General features: G+C 39.6%; 1 protein-coding gene across 20 annotated transcripts in view; it reads left to right on the top strand.

The window, feature by feature from the left end:
* TENM4 (teneurin transmembrane protein 4) overlaps window positions 1–19,174 on the top strand; it is a 1,564,491-nt gene that overhangs the window by 971,472 nt on the left and 573,845 nt on the right. The window contains exon 2 of one of the 20 annotated variants that reach the window (XM_026792646.2): window positions 490–533. The exons of the other annotated variants lie outside the window; for them this stretch is intronic. The gene's annotated coding sequence lies outside the window, so the exon portion shown is untranslated. The remainder of the gene's footprint in view (window positions 1–489; window positions 534–19,174) is intronic. 20 annotated transcript variants of the gene reach the window in all.

The following is a 19,174-nucleotide window of genomic DNA, read 5'->3' as shown; positions in this document are numbered from 1 at the left end:
ACCCTGTAAATCAATGTCAATTCAGATTTAAAGACTGGCTGTTACCTGCCCTGTTACAAGGTCCATCAGCGTAGCTTATTGTAACTAAAAGCTAAAATACTCTGTTTCTGCTTTGAACTGACAAATTGGCATTGCTGGGTGCTTTGACAGAGTAACTTGCACCACTTGCCAGTGAATTGGGTATTCATGGATCCTTGACTGATATGTTTCAGAGAAAAATGTCCTATAATGTGACACTTCTTAAAAGCATAAGTATATATGTGCATTTCCTCTTTGCTCTAGATTAAAAGGAAAAAGAATCATGGAGAAATTTATATCTTAATTATGTCAGCCTAACAAGAGGAGTGGTGCTGTAGCATGGCTATAGGACTCACAGTAGTCAGGAATAAATGTACAATTTTCATTCTTCTGTGCTGTTTCACCCTTGATTCCCTTGATAGATAAATAATTTTGTTAGAAACATGTAGCTTTTTTTTTTTTTTTTGCCAGCTGTTCTACTCTCCCTGGAGCATCTGTAGAGACAGAGTTGAAATGTGAGTAGGAGGGCATGTTTCCTTGTCTGTGTGCAGTGACAAACCCTTCTTACAGAAAGTTCAAATTTTGGAAAGTTTAAGCCTTACTCACAAAAATCCTTTTGCCTTTATACCAAATTGCTTGGAATGGAGCTGTTTGTGCTGTAGGGGGATTCAAACTTCATCGAATGTTGCGCTGCTGGATATCAGCAGAGGTGATCTTTTGAATGTGAAGATGTCCATGAAAGCAGGCACAGATTTCTCTGTTCTTCCAGTGTGTTGGCAGCAAGAAGAAGGAAAGCCTATTATGAAACAAATTAGGGCTGACAGATAAGTTTCCTTTTCCAAGTTAAAGTTGCTTTCTAGGATGTGACACAATCCTTGTTCCCTGTTTTTTTTTTAAGTGGGGGGAAAAAGAAAAAAAGAGAGTGGAGTTGCTGATGTTCGATTTAGGTGGAGGAGCTCACTGAAGTGCATCTATCAGTTCATTTAAATGGGGATGGCTCAGTGAGATTTCACCAGTATCTCCACACATTTTGGTGAAGTAGCATTTGCTGTGCTCTAGGATAAGAACTGCAGCCCAAAATGCTGCTCCACTGCCCTAATCACTGCTAGGCACTGGTGGCAGATGTGCTACCCCAGCAGCAACAGCAAACATGAAAGCAGGAGATGTCTCACTCTGCATTGATTTAGGTCTTATGTGATTATTCAGTGCAGTTTTCTCCTTAAGCACAGAGTAGAAGCTGTATCCCTTGCCTGCACAGGTGTTTGCACACACTGAGCCTTCAAAGTATTCTGGAGATTGATTAGTTATACAGGAAAAAGTTAGAAACAGAAGATTAAATCTATTTTTCTGTTTTAGTCTAACCCTGCATCATGTATGCAATAAGGGCTCATAGGCTGGGTTGTCACCCCCTCCAAAACTCCAAAATGTCTACTGTAAATCTTAAAATTGCTTTAAAAAAATCCAGTCTGGGCCTGTTTCTTCTGGGGAATATTGGATCTATTCATAAAACCAATCTTGGTTTTCTATATCAGGAGTTGCACCCAATGAACCTTATGGATCCCTTCCAACTCAGGATATTCTATGATCCTATGATACCATGCTGTGTGGAGCATAAGAGAAGCCAGGATTCATTTCCTAGGCATCAGCATCTTTAAGCACTGTCTGTTCACATAAGAGCAAAGTCCTGGAGGCCTACAATTCATAAACAATTTCTTCCACTGGGTCATCTGGACTTAAATGGGTCAGTCTTACAAATGAACTGAACTCCCAAATTGTATAATGGAAGGTTTTCAATATTCTGCTAGTTCCTTTTGAACTGCCTCTGTGTCTTTGGATGCTGAAAAACATTTCATCCTTTTCTCTGTAACATAAAGAAGAATAGGAAGGGAGAGTTTGGTTAGCCAAAAAGCTTTTAGAAGTGACTGCCAGAAGTGGTTGGAAAAACTGACAGAGCATGAGAGATGCTGGAATTTGCTTTCTGCCTGTTGATACAAACAGCATTAGGTGGTTGGGCTGTGGGCAGCACAGATCCTGTCAGTTTGGAACAAGCAAATGCTTCTATTTCTAGAAAATTACCCTTTGGGCAGCTGGGTTTAAGGTGTGATCAGCCTTTTGGCACAGATTTTTGTTCTAGAAAGCAGAGAATCATCTCAAGAGCCTGCTGGCCAATGTGTTCCTGCAGACAGAGCTGTGATCAGGGATTACTTACGGTGTTTCCTTACGGTGGTGCTAAAACAATGCAAAGTTCACACAGCCTTTAATTGCTGCTGTGGATGTTTGACACTCCAGCAGATCAGCCTCTGAGCTGTCAAGATGATCATCCAAACACTGCAACATACTCTGACACAATTATGGAATGTTGGGTTAATTGCCTTGCCCAGCATTGCCCACAGTCTTGGGGCATCATTTGGCTACCTCAGTCTGAAACACATTTCTCCTCATTCTACAATCCTCTGCTTGGTGAGTACCAACCTCCCAGCTCTGCAGCGGGTGAGACAGGGATTGTGAACCTCCTCTTCTACTCCCCATTCTCACTGCTTCATCTCCAGGCCAGCTCGGGTAAAACACTGTCTTGTAAATAATTACTGTTTAATTATTCAGACACCTGAGTAAGGCAACTTTTATTGTGATTTTTACTTAAATTATGGGTCTCCAATATATACTTTTAAATCATATTATTGGCCTGTTAGTCTCGTTTTTGTTGATTTCTTTTGGTTTTATGGAGTCGTCCAAGAGATAGTAGCTTTGTGACGTTGCCTCATTTTGGTCACTCTCTGTGTGTCAATGGCTTAGTTTAACAGAGTACTCTGCTCCTCTAAACAGATCTCTCAGCCCATCCTACTCAGACTGGTCTTCTCCTCATGCCCTGCTTCATCCAGCTCCTTTCTACAATCCTGTTTTCACCTCTCTAACCCCTGCTCTCCAAGTCTCTCATCCCAACTTCATTCAGTTCCTACCAGCTTGAGGTCATGCCAAGAACCAGAGAGCATCTCTGATTGCAGTTCTGACACTTGAATACAGACTTGGCACTTCCCATAGCATAAAACATCTTGTCTTGTCATACACAGGTAGAAATGTAAGTGATGGAAGCTGGCAAATATGTACAAATGCACCCAGGAGCATGTAGCAACGGTGTTTTTATCAGAGATGTCTAAACTTGGCTTAATTCACACAGATAGGCACAAAACTCATTAGAAGAAAAACAGTTCTCTCCCAGGCAAATTTCAAGTCCTTCCTCTAAAGTCCTAGAAATCCCAGAGGAGATTTCAGAAAGAAAGCTAAAGCCTTTTTTTTTTTTTTAGACGTTAGTAAAACAACATATTTTTCCTTAGCCTTGTTCTCAGAATCTGCTGAACTGTTTTGACTGAAAATTTCCAAAAACCTTCAGCCTGAGGCAGACAGCTGGCATGGAAATTTTCAGGCCAAACAATTTGCTTAGTATAGTTATAAGAAACTGTGAATGCTGTTTTATTATTAAAGCTGCTTCACTTTTCCCATAATTGACAGCACTACCAACTTTTCCTTTCCCTAATAAACAGAGAACTGGAGATTGTGTTACAAACTAATTTCGTACTTGTGTGTTTTATAGATTTTTTTTTATATTGGAAATTTATTATAGATCTGACACATGCATTTCAGCATATGTTAGCAGATGATGAAATCTCAAGCTTCTTGGAAACCAAAGTGAATACAAGTAATGAGAATCCCACAAAGTCACATCAAAGTGATACAGCATTGCAGGATTTGTAGGATGGAATTAAATCCAAAGAAATCTCAGGAGATCTTGCACTGACGGAGCAAACCCACAAATTCCCATGTATCCCACTGGCATGGAAGGTTCAGTGTCCTGCTGACAAAAGAATTCTTATTTAGTATAGCAACATTATATTGTAACAGCAACTGTTATCACAAACCAGAGCCAAAAAAAACTCAGAAAAAAAAAAAAACCAAGGGGGAAAAACCAAATGGAAACCCAGAAAACTGAAAGAACAGATAATTGCATTTTGATGTGGCCAGCTTTTTTCTCTGTTTATCATCATCACAGGTGACTCTCAGGCTGCAGTTTCACATCAGATCCAAATTCAGGACCCACTGGCATGGAAGGAGAGAGGTCCTGCTCTCCCACTCACCTCCCATCCCAATGTCCTCCCTCCACAGCTTCTGTCCTGTGACTCCTTCAGAACATGTCTGATGATTTATGCCTTTTTGACAAGGGCACTAGCGGTAGGACAAGGGGTAACAGTTTAAGATAAGAGAGGGCAGATTTAGATTAGATGTTAGGAAAAGCTCTTTCCTGTGACAATAGTGAGGCAGTAGCAGAAGTTGCCCAGAGAAGCTGTGGATGCCCCCAGGCTGGACGGGGCTCTGAGCAACCTGGTCCGGAGGGAGGTGCTGCTGCACATGGCAGAGAGAGCTGGGACTAGGTGATTTTTAAGGTGCCTTCCAATCCATTCTGTGATTCTATGATTCTACCATTTAATTTATCAACCCAGGACAAAACAAGCTCCATCTTTTCCTTGGGGTTTTGGTTTATTTCTGATGACTTAGTGACTTACATTGAGCCAATGTGGTGGAAGCATTTGCCAAGGAGAAGAGAAAAAGAAGGGGGTACAAACAGCTTTGTGGTAGTGATGGGTGTTTTGGCTAGTCCCATGACCAAGGAGAGTTTTTCCTAGCTCGACAACTATTTACAGCAGTTTGATTGTACTGATAGGAAGTCTTATTTTATTCATGTTAAAATACAGAGTGCACTTTTTCATTACAGTCTTCTATCTTCAGGAAAGTCTTTCAAGCCATCCTGCTTAGTAGGCCTTGAAGCAGCTGTCCTCTAACAATTTGCTGGATTCTTTTTGAACCCAGCATGTAGTTGTGATTGCCACAAGAAAAAGTTTCAAAATTTAAAGTCATGCAATGAGTGAATAAGCCTTCCTGTTTTCCTGCTTTAATCTCTCAATTTGGTAATTTCATTAGATGACTCCTACTTCGTGGGTTATACAGCAGGATAAATTCCTTCCACTCTTTGGTTTTGTTTTTCTATTCCAAGATTAAAATCCCCACCCTACTTTATCTATTCTGCAAGTCTTTCCATATTCCTGATAATCTTTTCAGCCTTTTCCTTTTCCTCTGTCTTTATTAATTCTGCTCTGTATTTTAGACATGGGTAGAACCAAAATGTATGCAGCATTAAGACAGAAATGCATGTTACCTTATAAAACATCATCCCATATTATATTCAGCCTGGAGAAAAAGAAGCTTGAGGGGACCTTATAGCTTTCTGCAACTCCCTGAAAGGAGGGTGTAGCCTGGTGGGGGTCAGTCTCTTCTCTAAGTTACAAGTGACAGGACAGGAGCAAATGACCTCAAGTGGCACCAGAGGAAGTTTAGATTGGATATTAGAAAAAAATTTTTCACTGAAAGAGGGACCAGGCATTGGAAAGGGAGAGAAACTCAGGCTGCTGAGGGAATGAGGCTGTGATGGAATCACCATGGCTGAAAATGTTCAATAAGTGTGTGGATGTGATTCTTAGGGACATGGTATAGTGGTGGCAGTGCTGGGTTAATGGCTAGGCTCAATGATCTTACAGGTCTTTTTTAATATAAATGATTCTATGGTTTTTCTCTTTTCATTGTCTATTTTTTCCCTAATGTATCTCAGAATTTTTCCTGTGCATTTAACTGGCACGAGCAGAGAGCCAGTAGTTGTAGAGGGCATCCCATGGAGATCCCTCAACCAACCTTCTGTGGGGCACCAGTTAATTTACAGCCCATATTGTGTGTGCATTGTTAGAACTGTTTTTCCCTTTATGCATTATTTGGCTTTTACTGATGCTGAATTTCATCTGATGTTTTTATCACCCAGCTTGTTACCCAGTACTGTGAAAGTAGGTTGAAGCGTAATGGTTGGAGGCTTCATGAGAGAATCAGAAAGCCCAGCAATGAAACAGGCTCTCATTTTGACTTTTATTCTTGTCCTGGGAATAATCTGAGCAAATATATAACCAACAAAATACCGTTTATATAAAGTAAGAACAACCAGCTTGCCTGTCTTGTGGCATCTGACTGTGAAGTTGCCTGTTGCTCAAATGTTTTTCTTCTCATTGTCAGCATCTAACAGCCTTTTTTTCTCATACTTCTTTCTAGCCAGTGTTTGCTCTTCCCAAAAGCAGGAAATTATGCCCTTGCTTCCTCCACACTGCACCACCAGAATCCTGTTACCAAGGGACAACTTAATGATCATCTTCTCACAGCGTGGCATGTTTCCCCTGTACCTCCATTTTCTTTCTATCCTAAAATCCCTCTTGTGTTCATGATGCACTGCAAAGACACCTGGGATTTGGAAAATTTTCCTACTCTCTTGGTTTTGCTTTTATCTCACAAGAAAGTGTGAGCAGAAAAAGCCAACCTGCCTGTCACTTAGAGCCCTGTTTCATGGCAAGCACTTGGGTCTACCTGAACAGGGCTTTCTTTAGGGCTTAGCTTTTATGGCTTATTATTGTTGCTGCTGTTCACAATCTTATTTGGGATTGGAGGGATGCACAAATGACTCGTTTAGAAGCTACAAACCATTGCTTGCAGCCCTGCATGTCCCCCACATGCTTTAAAATGTCATCTGTTTGTGGCTTTCTGTGCTGAACGCTGCTGATCACAGGCTCTGGAGAGCAACTTTATCGTACACCTGCATCACTTTGCTTTGTATTCTTTTATACCTTCTGCATAATTAATTTTTTTTCAATTTTATGTATTTATTTATTTTGGCTGATGTCTTCTCCAGAGAGTATCAGACAAAGCAAGCATTTAGTTGAGAAGATGGTAACAGAGAAGAAGGGTATATCAGAAGCTGATACTAGGGAATAAAAGTGGATCTTTTAGGGGGTGAGAAAATGGGGGAACACCAGGAAGAGAGGGACCTCTAGCAACTCTTTCATCATTAGTGCTGGATTCCTGCAGCTGGTGCTCTGTTGTGCTCTGTGAACTGAGAACACTGATTCTGATTCTTTTTTTTCCCTTTGTTTTCTTTCTTCCCATCCTCCATTTCAGAGCAGGGAAGACTGAAAATTCTGTAACATCTCTGCTGTGCATGAAATACATAAATCAATAAAATTGGGATACCCAGCCCCAGTAAAGGTGCCTAATCTAATGTGTGGGGGCATATATTCCTCATGTCAATACTCCTGTTTGTTTCTCTCTCCTTCCCTCTGCTCAAATGAAAACACCTGGAGTTAATGTTACACAGACTATGTGGGATCTCACCTTGCCATCATGTTTCCTTATTAAGAAATTTCATTAAGGCCTTTTATTTAAAATGTGCACTGCTTTGGCAGACTGAGTGTTTGAAAATGGACACTCCCAGCAACAGAGATTTTTTTTTGAAGATAACAAAAGCCAATCACATTGCATCTTGTTTCAATCCCCAAAGCACCACAACATTTTAACTTAAACCAGGGCCAGATCCAAGAATCATTACTGTTAATTCAAAGGCTCCTGTTGGTTTTAATGATCTCTGGATCAGGCTTTTTCACTCCTGCTGTGGAACAGAGCTGGCTCCCCCAGTGCAGAAGCAAAAAATGGCCATGAAAATTGAAGGCTGGTTTGGAAATGGATGTCATTTCCACTGCTGGACTAATTGAGCATGTGAGGCTGGGAGTGGCATAGGTTTGAGGTTTTCTTGGTGTTTCCAAGTAAGTCAAAGTTCCTATAATGAAAACATGTAGAGTGGTGTTTTGTAACTATTTTTATACCTACATCAGACTTGATGTTAGTGGCTTTGAATTATTTAATGTTTTTCTTCCTCAGCTGTCATCTCCAGTGAGCTCCCATTGCAGGGCTGCGGGAGTTGTTGTGTAAGGAACAATGCCGGAGCCTGGCATTGGCTGCTTGGGGGGGGTGATGTTGCCTGGTTTTGTTTTGTTTCATGTCTTTAATCCAATTTATCCTTTCTCTTGCTGGTGAGAGGGACATCAGGCCAAGGTATTAAATCATACTGACCGGCGTGGGCTGAAAATGAAGTACATTCCAGCTAAATACACAAATGGGGAGTTTTCTGCTTAAACCACTGAGCCCTAATGTCTGTCACATAGGAGGAGCCAACTATTTAACATTCAGTCTATTCAAAAAACATTATTATGTCCCAATGGTAATTTAAAACCACATCTGTTAGAACCATATGTGGGGAAAGTTTACCTTTTTTTTAAGCCTTTTTTTTTTTTTTAAATCCCAAGTTACCCCGTTTATAGGGTTATCTTCAATGTGGGCCTCTTTCAACATTTCAGACTGATGGCCATGAAATGCCATCAGTCGAACAAAAGAACTAAATGAATTCAACTATTATCTTTTTTCCTTTGCAGTTAATGTGTGGGCTTTTAGTGTATATTTGCAAGTAGACATCCAATTTTGAAAGGAAATCTATATATTGGGATCATGCCTCATGCTTCTGTTGTCTACAACCTGATATTTGTTTGTTCATCTGAGTTATTGGATATTTCACAGGTTTTATTCGTTGCCTTTATTCAAGCTTCTATTAACAATGCCTATGACCTTTGAAAATAGCTCTTTTGGGCAGTCAGAGTCCCTAATTTTTACTTTGTGGAATTGCCACTGGATCATTCTGTCCTTAAAAACAGAAGATACAGATTTGTTTTCAAAGCCTCCCATCATTATTATCTAACCAGCACTAACCGGCATAAACTTGAGATCCTCAAACCTAAGCAGTACTAATAACATATCGGACATGGCAAGTGGACGTTGGCTCCACACAACACCCAGGTCAAAATATCTGCTATAGGTCCTCATTACATGGTGGGTAAAGTGCTCTGTGTCACCTCTACATTGAGTGCAACATGTTTTGCCATGTCTTTGTGTACCTGTTCATCCCAGCTAAATGCAAGCACCTGAGTGAATTGCCTTCACAGATGGTAATTGGAGGCAAACAGATTTCAAGCACAGAAATTAAAGGAGCTCTTTATTTCTTCGCCCTGTTACCTGCTCCCTCTGCTTGCTAAGGGTCTTCAATAAAAGCGTGACAAAACTAAATTCCCAAGTGGTTGGCAAGTTCTGGCTTTCTCTGTGCTTGATGTGTGTGCACATATTGTGCATTGTGTTGTGGTAGGGAACATTTCCATTGTGCTGCCCCACTTCTTTGAATTCCAGTTTTGGATGGTGAAAAGAGGAAGAGCTTTGCTTTGGTTATGGTGGTCAGGTTGGAACACGAAATACTGGTGTTCATGCTGTGATCCCCTGTGGGTAACTAAAATTGTGTGTGTTACATGATGAATTTAGAACACTCTAGGCCACAAGCCACCATTCCAAATAACCCCTTATAATAAACAACAAATAACTGCTCTTCTGGGACTTTTATATGTGTCAAAAGCTCAGCCTTTTGTAGAGTCCCACAGAAATCTCAGCCCTTCCCTGAAGTAATGGATTTTCCCAGTAAGTGCATCCACATCTGTTAGCAGCACCAAGCTTTCTACTGTTCATCCTTCACAAATAGGCCGAGCACCTCAACGAGAAATAATCACAAAGTAAATAGATAAATGTGTGAGTACTAATAAAGCCACTGTTAGTGAGTTACATCTTTTCAGTGGCATTCACAGCATGGAATATTGTGCATCCCCCTCCAGCTGTGTTTTAAGCTCTGAATTTCTTAGCTAAACAGGATGTTCGTGATCCCAATATACAGAGCACCTGACAACCCAAGAGTTAAATATGCAGCTATAAATAGCACACCTACTTTGATGGGATGCATTGTATTGTAATTTTAGCACTAATAAAGTGGTTGTAGGCATGAAATATCTCAGTCTTTCAGAAACATGTGTAAATATCCAAAATTAATCTGGTTTTGTTGTCTGAATGTTTTGGCAGCGTTGTGCCGTTGCATATGAAGTTTTACGAGTAGCAATATAATAAAGATGGGTTTGCATGTCAATGAACAGCATTTTTTAATTCATTTTGGGTTAATCAAGTGCTGAAGTTAAATTGGAATGCATTAATTTGTTCTTGGTTTAAAATGAGACTCCACTGTGTCCTGTAGCGAGTTTGATGCTCAAAAGGTTTTGTGGGGTTGATTGCTTCCAGATAAGTCAGAAAGTAACTATGCTGAAAAAACCCACTTTAATTTGAATGATGTGCATGGAAAGTGTGGGGGGAAAAATGAAGAAAGCTACAAGAGAAACAACACATTTTTATGTTTTTGGCACAGCTTACTTCATATTCCTACTCCCTGTCCTTGTGTGATCCCTGAACACTTGATGGATGAGAAAGATAATTGTTGATCATTTCATGAAGCTCTGCCAGTAACACATACCAAATATAATTAAACCTTCAATTTTATGCTTTTAAATACATTTTCTCACCAAATATAGCAATTAACCACTTTCTGTAAGAGCAGGAGGAGGCAAGGTGTTTTGGGTCCTATTTCCTAGCTGCACTTAATGTGAAATGTGGGGGTTTCATTTTCAAAACAATTCCACTTTTCTATTAGATCATTTCACCTTTGAGGTTCCATGAGGGTCATTCTGGAACGTCAGGAAAATTGCCACAAATTATGTTTTTGCTTGTTAAGCTGTTTTGCATGGTCGAATTGGACCAGTTCCAGTAATTCCTTGTCTCACTAGGTAAAACACTGCAAGACTCTTGCAGCTGGGACAACGAACAAGGGAAGTTTAATGTCAATCATCTCTGATTTTAACCCTATGTCTACGGTGTAGATTTCAGGTTAATTCCTTGGAGACAGTCTTTTTAAAATTTCTGTTGCCAATCTGATTAATTTTGTCCAAGGTTATTGTTCTTTTGTCTGTAATATAGACAAAATATTTGATTGTGATCAAATTTGTGATCAACAGCCACGATCCTACTCAAAAGGCTGATAGACATTGTCCTTTTCTCTAAGTAAGAATACCCAAGAAAGTATCATTCTGGAATGACAGCTGTCAAACAGATGAATCAGCTTTAAGGGAAAACAAGGGAAATGACAGACTGATATTGAATGTTAACACCTGGTGGACACTTTGAGCACAGCCATCCATGTCTATGGGTCTCTGACTGTCCAGAGCCCAATTCCACTGGGACATGCAGCACAATGCGTTTTCCTCTCTCCTTGAGCATGAGGGCATGCTCCATTAGCTGACACTTGTTTTTACAGCATATGTGCCAGACAGCTTGGGCAGGAGCTGAACAACCCCTAGTCTTGCAGATCATATCCCACAGGGCAAGATGGATGATTCCCTTTTCTTGGTTGTTACAGAGACATTAATTAAAGGGCATATTCCCCAGGACACCTTTTCCAGTTCCTGGGTCAACTTTAAACTTGAAACATAAATATAAAACATATCCAGACATTCTGATCTAGTTACACTGACTAGTTATTGAAAAGACACCTTGACCATAGAAAGTAGTTGAAAGGAGGAGACATGAGGACTTCTGATCTGTTTGCAGCTCTCTTTTGTGAGCCAGGAGAACTCACTTGTGTTTTTGTCTCAATTAATCTGTCCATAGAAAAAGTCTTCTAATAACTTCCTAGTTATTTCCTCTTTGCCACATAATTTTGAAGTCCTGGAAGCTCTGTCCCATTCTCCCTTCCCTTAATATATCACTGCAGTGTCCTGGCACCATTCATTTTTAGGCTACAGAAATTCAGTCCATCATTCTTTGCACAAAATTATTGAATGGGAATCAGATTTATAGTCACACTGTGAAATAGAAAGTTAGTTGACCTGTCATTTGGGACATTTGGTTTTATTAGGTTCCCACACATGTTTACTTTGATCCCTTCAATGTTATCCTAAAGATGATTCCAGGCCAGATTGTAAAAATGTCAGTTACTTCAAACACGTGAACAAAATCCTTTCTAAATTTATCAGATCTTTTGAATTAAAGTCCAGTGTTCTGTGTGAGACAGAATTGTTACTTCCACTTTGAAAAGATTATCCTTTTAGCTGTCAGGAGCTCACAGGATCCAGCACTGTCTGTAACAGGCTTTTTTCAGAACAGGTGCTCTCCCAGACCAACATTGTCCCAAAATACCTAGAAATTAGCTGAATTCTAAATTATATAAAAAGAGCTGAATCCTGTGTCACTCTTGCAAAAAGTATTTTTATATATGTCCTTTCTGCAGATGCCATATTCATCAGAGATTTATAATTTCAGAGCACACACTTTGGCTGGACAGTGTCTTGTCCTTACCCCATCTGGAGCTCTGCATTCATCAGCACAGGAAAGACATGGACTTGTTGGAGCAGGTCCAGAGGAGATCTGCAGAAATGCTCAGGGATGGAGCACCTCTTCTTTGAAGACAGGCTGAGAGAAATGGTGTTGTTCAGCCTGTAGAAGACAAGGCTTAGGGGAGACTTTATAGCAACCTTTCAATATGTAAAAGGAGCTTGTAAGAAAAATGAGGACAGACTTTTTAATTGGGCCTCTAACAATAGAACAAGGGGTAATGTTTTTAAACTAAAAGAGATTAGATTTAGATAAGATGTAAGGAAGTAATGTTTTTAAAATGAAGGTGGTGAAACACTGGCACAGGCTGCCCAGAGAAGTTGTAGATGCCCCATCCCTGAAAATGTTCAAGGTCCGGCTGGCTGAAGCTCTGAACACCCTGCTGTAGTTGAAGATGTCCCTTCTCATTGCAGGTGAGTTGGTCTAAATGAGAATTAAAGGTCCCTGTAAATCCAAACCGTTCTATGATTCTATGATTCTGTCTTCTAGGAAAGGGGGGAAAAACAATAAGCTAGGAAGGGGGAAGCAAAGCAAAGCAGACCTGGGTACAAAATCACTCCAAGTTACTGCCCTTGGTGATCAAATTTTCTACTTTCTCATCCCAAGCATAGTTTTGAAAGAGGAATAAGGTGTCAAAACTATCTCAGATGCAACATTAGTGAAGTGTTGGGTGACAGCCCTGTTGAATCAGTTTAGATACAGACCCCTCATATAGGAAGCTGATAGGTGGTAACAATATAGTTAACTTTCCTGCTTGCTTTATCAGCAATGACTCAGTGTTTTCTACCCTGAAAACTGAGGTGGAGACAGAAAATGCCAAGGGAAGCAAACTAGTTGGCATGCAAACAGAGAAAAGATCTGCATTCCTGGATGAAAGCAAGTTCCTTTGTTCGCTTAATTTTTCTTCATTAGTTTTACAAAAGAACCATGTAAAGAACAAAATCAAAACATACAGCTATCTCAACTGTTCGGTCAAGTACCACTTATGTCCAGGCTGCTTTCTGCCTCACTGAATGAGGTGTTGGGAGAAGTATGTGACTGGGAGGTGGAGAAAGCCTCCTTAAGTCTTAAAGATTTCTTTAACTGACTTGTGATTGGTAGGAACAACAGATGTACTAAAGCCACACAAATCAGAAAACTTACGAAAGGCCCATACAGGATGAGTCAGATTAATATATAAGAAAAGATCATATCTTCCAACTAATACAGAGACACCAGGAAAGGAGGATCCAAAGCAAGATGATGAAGCCTAAATCTTTTCAAACCTTCATAACAATTATGTTAGTTTAGACATCATTTTGGGGGGCCATCCAGAGGAGAGAAAAAAGTAGGAAATTATATTTTAGGAAGATTAACCCAAGAAACCTCCATCTTCTCTTAAAAGCTGCAGTGAGAGATATGATGAAGACAGATAACAAAACTCTGAGGCAAAGATGTCAACATTTTTCCCAGTATCTGTCCAGTTAAAGCAACTATTTAGTGAGCCTGTCCAAAGCTGACACTGCTTTTCTCTTTGATAAAGGAATAGTGCAGGAGCTTTGGACAGCGATTTACCCTGTGGTCTCCAAAGAGCAGCTTACTAATAGAAATTAAAGTAGCCACCATGGCCCAACTGGTATCAAATCCTTTTTCTCCTCTCCTATTAACTTACAGTGAACCTGGTGAGGAAAGGTTCCTTGCCAAAATCCATTGTGCTTAGAGTCAGAAAATCCTGTGGGTTAGATCCCTTTCTTCTTCAGATCTCCTTGGCAGGAATCTGCATTGGCCAAGGCCCAGGGAATTCTAGCTAATAAATTATTATGTTAGAGGGACTGCTCACCCTGTAGCCATGCTAATTAGGTTCTTACCAGCAAGTCAGGTCAGTTTATATTCTTGACTTTAATATAGGACAGGCATATGAGACCACATGTTGTAGGGGTTTTTTACTGGAAAAATTAGGCAGTCATAGATTGTAAGAAAATTCATCTGAAATTCTGTGTTTTTCTAAGTCTTTCTGAAGTAAAACTGGCATGCCAGTAACTCCCTGTTATTTCTTGTTATTGGCTCTGTATCTTGACGGTCCTAATTAGAAATTCTTTATGACTGATAGGACAGCTAACACTGAGGTAAGAAGGTATGAGAATGACACAGATGTCCTTGGTATGTATTCTTCGCACTCCAACTACTTTTTGGAAAAGTTCCATATGATTATTAGGCATATTGCTTCCAACTTGAGAAACAGTGACTGAAAGAGATAAAGACAGAGGCATGGAAAAATTTTATATTGCAGGACCATACTGAGTATAGTTCAAAAAAGAAAAAAATTCCAGAAAAGTGTTTTACTGTAAAGGTTTTAGCTTTTGGAATCATGAGGGGATCTAGTATTGCCAAGGACTTATGATGATAGAAGAGCTGCTTTAGTAATCAAACTATGTAAGAATAAAGCCAGGAGGTTAAAGACCCCTCTGTGAGATGAGTAAGTGTATAATGGTTTAAGTATTCCTGTTACTTGCCTGTAGTTATCTGCAGGTGTCAGCTGACTCTTAATAACCCCAACACATTAATTCAAAATGGTTTTTATCCTTCATAAAGTATATTGGATACAGCAACACAGATTAACTAATCCCTGTCTGTGTAAGTAGAGCTATTTCTGTCTGAAGTTTTACTCATAAAGGGAATTGTTCACTTACCGTGTGTCTCTCTCCGTAAGTTATTATTGATATTTTTACTTTCTTATGTGTCTTTCCAATTCACTTCTAAAAATATTATAGACTCCATTTCCTAGATTTATGTTGCTGCCCATGTTTATCAGTAACTTGGGATAAAAAACATGGCCAGTGCCAATAGTTTGCAGGCAATCTAAAAAGTTGGGTTGATGCTTTGAGGCATCAGGGGGAGTCAGTAATGGAAGAATAGGAGATACTGACAGACACCTACATGTTTTGGTGAGCTGTGTACAGGCAAGTGATCTCATCTCTAATGTAATGAAATATAAACTCTTCAAAGAGAAGTAAAAGCAAGGCAATCTTTTCATTGGGGATACTCTATTCAGGCACTCCAAAACTGCAAAACACTTCTCTGGCATTATGAATAAATAGGTAAAAGAGGAGCTTTCAGTTTAATGTGAAACCTTACTCAAGCACAGAAGCCTCATGTAGGCATAGTGAAACCATCTCACTATGTGGCGTGGGTTAGCTTCTGTTGAAATACTTCTTTGGTTGGGTACCCGTGGAAAAGACAAGGATATTGATAAACTACAGAAGAGATATGAGAATAATTAAAGGCTTGGTAAGAGATCACACTGTGAACAACAAGGAAAACACTAGTTGTTTATCTCCTCAAAGTGCAAGTTAAGCAGTGATGGGATTATTTTGGCTACTTGCAGAGGCAACAGAAATTCACTGGCAGGGGCCTCTGCTGGACAGATGTAGCAAAGAGGCATCAGTAAAAAATGCCAGGAAATTAACTCTAGACAAAGAGACCTGAAGCAAAATGCATATTATTTATTATGAAGAGAACAACCTGGGGAGGAATGTAATGATTATATAGGTGAGGAATATGTTTTGGGGCTTTGTACCTTTTAGTAAACTCTTTCGCTCAAGCTTGAATTACCTACACTCTACACTGTGTTGCATGAAGAATCTTCCTAGTGGTCTCTCTTACCTGTATAACATTTGAATACACAATATATATCTATTTTGATATTCAGGACCTCATTCTTGCTATCTCCCATGTGGATAGTAGTGATCTTTGCCCTGTACATGTTTGGAAATAGTGACAACTACACTTCCTGAGCAGAGCTTTGATTTTCAGAACTATTCAGGGATTTTTTGTTGGTTTTTTTTTTTTTTTTGCTTGTCAAGAGCTTGCTCAGAGGTACTCACTTGTCCTAAATCTGAATAAAAGAAAACTGAACATGTAAGAAAGTTTTCTTTTAATCATCTGGATTGATTGCCATTCTTCATGTTTTGCACTAATCTGCATATATACAAAATGAATGCAAATCACTTATAATTTGATAGCAGTTTATATCCCTGTATACCCCATATGTGACAAGAGATGAAGAATATGAAGCAGCAGAAATTCAAGTGTCTTCTACTGGGTCAAGATTGAACTGGAATTTATGAATAGATACAGAAGTGAAATAAATCTCTAAAAATGGTCGACTCTGGAAAGAGAAAACGGTTCTTTTCTGATTTTGAGCAGTTTGAAGTGGAGAAAGCATGGATATGAATATATAGTATTTATTTAATCTGAAATTTGTTATCTCTTGCTCATCCAGAGAGATCTCAGTACAAGCAGATGGGTCCCATTATGCATCACATTTGGTTTTTTGCAGTCTTAAATTCCCTCTTAGTTTTCTGGTTTGGCCCAGCCTGCAATACTGCTTTCCCATCACACAGAGTTCTGTTTTCTTTTAAGAAGAACACAACAAGAAATTCATTAATCTTATTAGCAAGCAAAGAAAAAAGTAAGGAAAAAGGAAAACTCTGTTCTCTCCTTTCTTTGGTGTTACTGAAATGGAAGCTGGAACTCTGATCTGCTCTCACTCTTGTTCTATATTGCCTATGTATCCACCTCTTAGAGTAACTCTGTGCCTGCATGGAAGTTGAGATATATGCACTGGGAATGGCTGTGAACAAGCATGTGAACAAGTCTGGAGGCAGAGGAGGCTGCTGGCTCAAAACTGCTGTGTCTTGCAGCAACTGCTGAGTTGCTCATTTATACATTCCCTCAAACTGCAACCACAATAAGACAACTTAAAACCAAAGTAATTTGTTCCAAGTTTCACTTGGATATTTTCAAACACCTGTAAACCTGATTAATGTGACCACTGGATGGAGAAAATCATGGAATGGTTTGGTTTGGAAGTTCCAAACCAAAACTAGACCAAACTAGACCATCTAGTTCCATTCTGCCTTCCATGGGCAGGGATACCTTCCACTCTCCCAGGATGCTCAGAGCCCCATCCAACCTAGCCTTGAACACTTCCAGAGATGGGGCATGTCCAACCTCTCTGGATAAACTGTGCCAGTGCCTCATCACCCTCACACTGAAGAATTCCTTCCTAAAAGCTAAACTAAACCTACTCACTTTTTAGCCTGAAGCCATTCCCACTTGTCCTATCATTCCCCATCCTTGTCAAAAATCCTTCTCCAGCTCTCTTGTAGCCCCTCTGGGTACTGGAAAGTGTTCTAAGGTCTCCCTGGAGCCTTTTCTTCTCCAGGCTGAGCAATCCCAACTCTCTCAGCCTGTCTTCATAGCAGAGGTGTTCCAGACCTCTGAACATCTTTTTGCCCTCCTTCTTCTTAATTGGCATTGGATTTTGCAGCCATTTACACCAGTGTAAGATAAATCCTACAAGAGAATATTTGGATGAAGTCACTTCAGAAAGTTCTGGACTACATGGAGTAATACCCCTTTTTATACATAAAATTTAATAAAGAGCAAGCTAAATGAGAAGACAGTTTGTGGATTGTGGCATCCATTTGTCCCTTGGTGATTTTGGCCCATGGCTTTTCATAGTTCAAGGTCAAACAAGAAGAGCAGATTCCAAAAGACTGGACTATAAAGAAAGAAATGTTCCTGTCCACTTTGTATTTCCAGATGTTCTCATTTCAGTCATCCCAATTAGAGCAGAGACCAGCAATATCTTGTCTGCTGTCAGCAGAGGGGAGGGAGTGGGACTGGGATTTCTGCTTTATAGGAATGGATGGGCTTTTGGAGAATGGGGATGGCAGAAGCAAACTCAGCATTATGAGACCACATTATTTGGCTTTGGCAAGAAAACTTTTTGGACTCTACAAAATTTATCAGATCATAGGTTCATGAGCATTACTACAGGTAATGGTAGCTTGTAAATGCAATAGTGCTCATGGCCTTATTCCTTTTTTCTAAATTAGTATTTTGTTTGGCAAGCAATAGCTTTTATTGCAGCTTAAACCCCCTGACAACTGATTATTAAACCAAAAATTGTGACATCATAAAATACCTACTCCTTGCATGAAGTCTTGCTTATCACAGTTCAGGCTTTGCTGACATGGGACCAACTTTATGTACTTCCTCACATTCTTTTAGTTTTTCTTCACTGCATTCCTGTTTTAACAGATAATTCCCAAAGCACTTAAGGAAGTGGAGAATTAATGAAGAATGATACAAAAATTTCCTCCTTTTCTAAAGCAATTTCCCAAATTGGGACCTGAAATGCCTAATATACTGATTTTAGAAACACCCTATTTTTTACAATGGATGCCCACTGGCAGTTTAGAAAGGGGTGGTTAATCTGAAAAGCAATTGTTTCTCTGTGATTTGTTTCTACCTTTAGCCATATTTGTCATTTCTTTTATCTTTGTCATTTTCTGTTGTCCCAAGAATTGATTTTCCACATGAAATTCAGCCTATCCTACATGTGTAAAATAACCCATGAGTAAAAATAATAGTGAAGTTTGCTACACAACATATTACTCAAGGCTGAGGTAGTTATTCTGACTGTCTATTTTTATTTAATGCTATATGTCTATTTATCTTTACCCCTGGGATGGGTTTTCATTCCCATTACTGTAATTATAGGCTGGTATGACTCCACTGGCATCACTGGAATGATATGTTCACCATCAGCGGTTTTATCGAGTGGTGAATCCCTATATCCTGGAAATTTGGTTTTGATCCATAGACTCATCCATGTTAAACAATGCAATATAGTGTCTCCCACAGTTATTTATGAGTCTGCTACAGTAAATGAGAAACAGGCTTCAGATTATAGTTGCCCTTTTCATTTCTCCAAGATGATTGAAAAGAGAGTTTCATCAAGCTCATGTTATCAAGTCACTGACCATCAAGTCACTGTTCACTGAAGTCTCTGTCCCTTGTTTACAGACAGATTTGTGAGAAACAGAATTTCTTTGCAAAGTGGTCCTGCCTCATAGAGGTAGAAGACCATTTAGTGCACCTGGTATTTATG

Source organism: Zonotrichia albicollis, chromosome 2, assembly GCF_047830755.1.
Source record: "Zonotrichia albicollis isolate bZonAlb1 chromosome 2, bZonAlb1.hap1, whole genome shotgun sequence".
Taxonomy (NCBI): Eukaryota; Metazoa; Chordata; class Aves; order Passeriformes; family Passerellidae; genus Zonotrichia; species Zonotrichia albicollis.
This window is presented reverse-complemented; position numbering and strand designations above follow the sequence as displayed.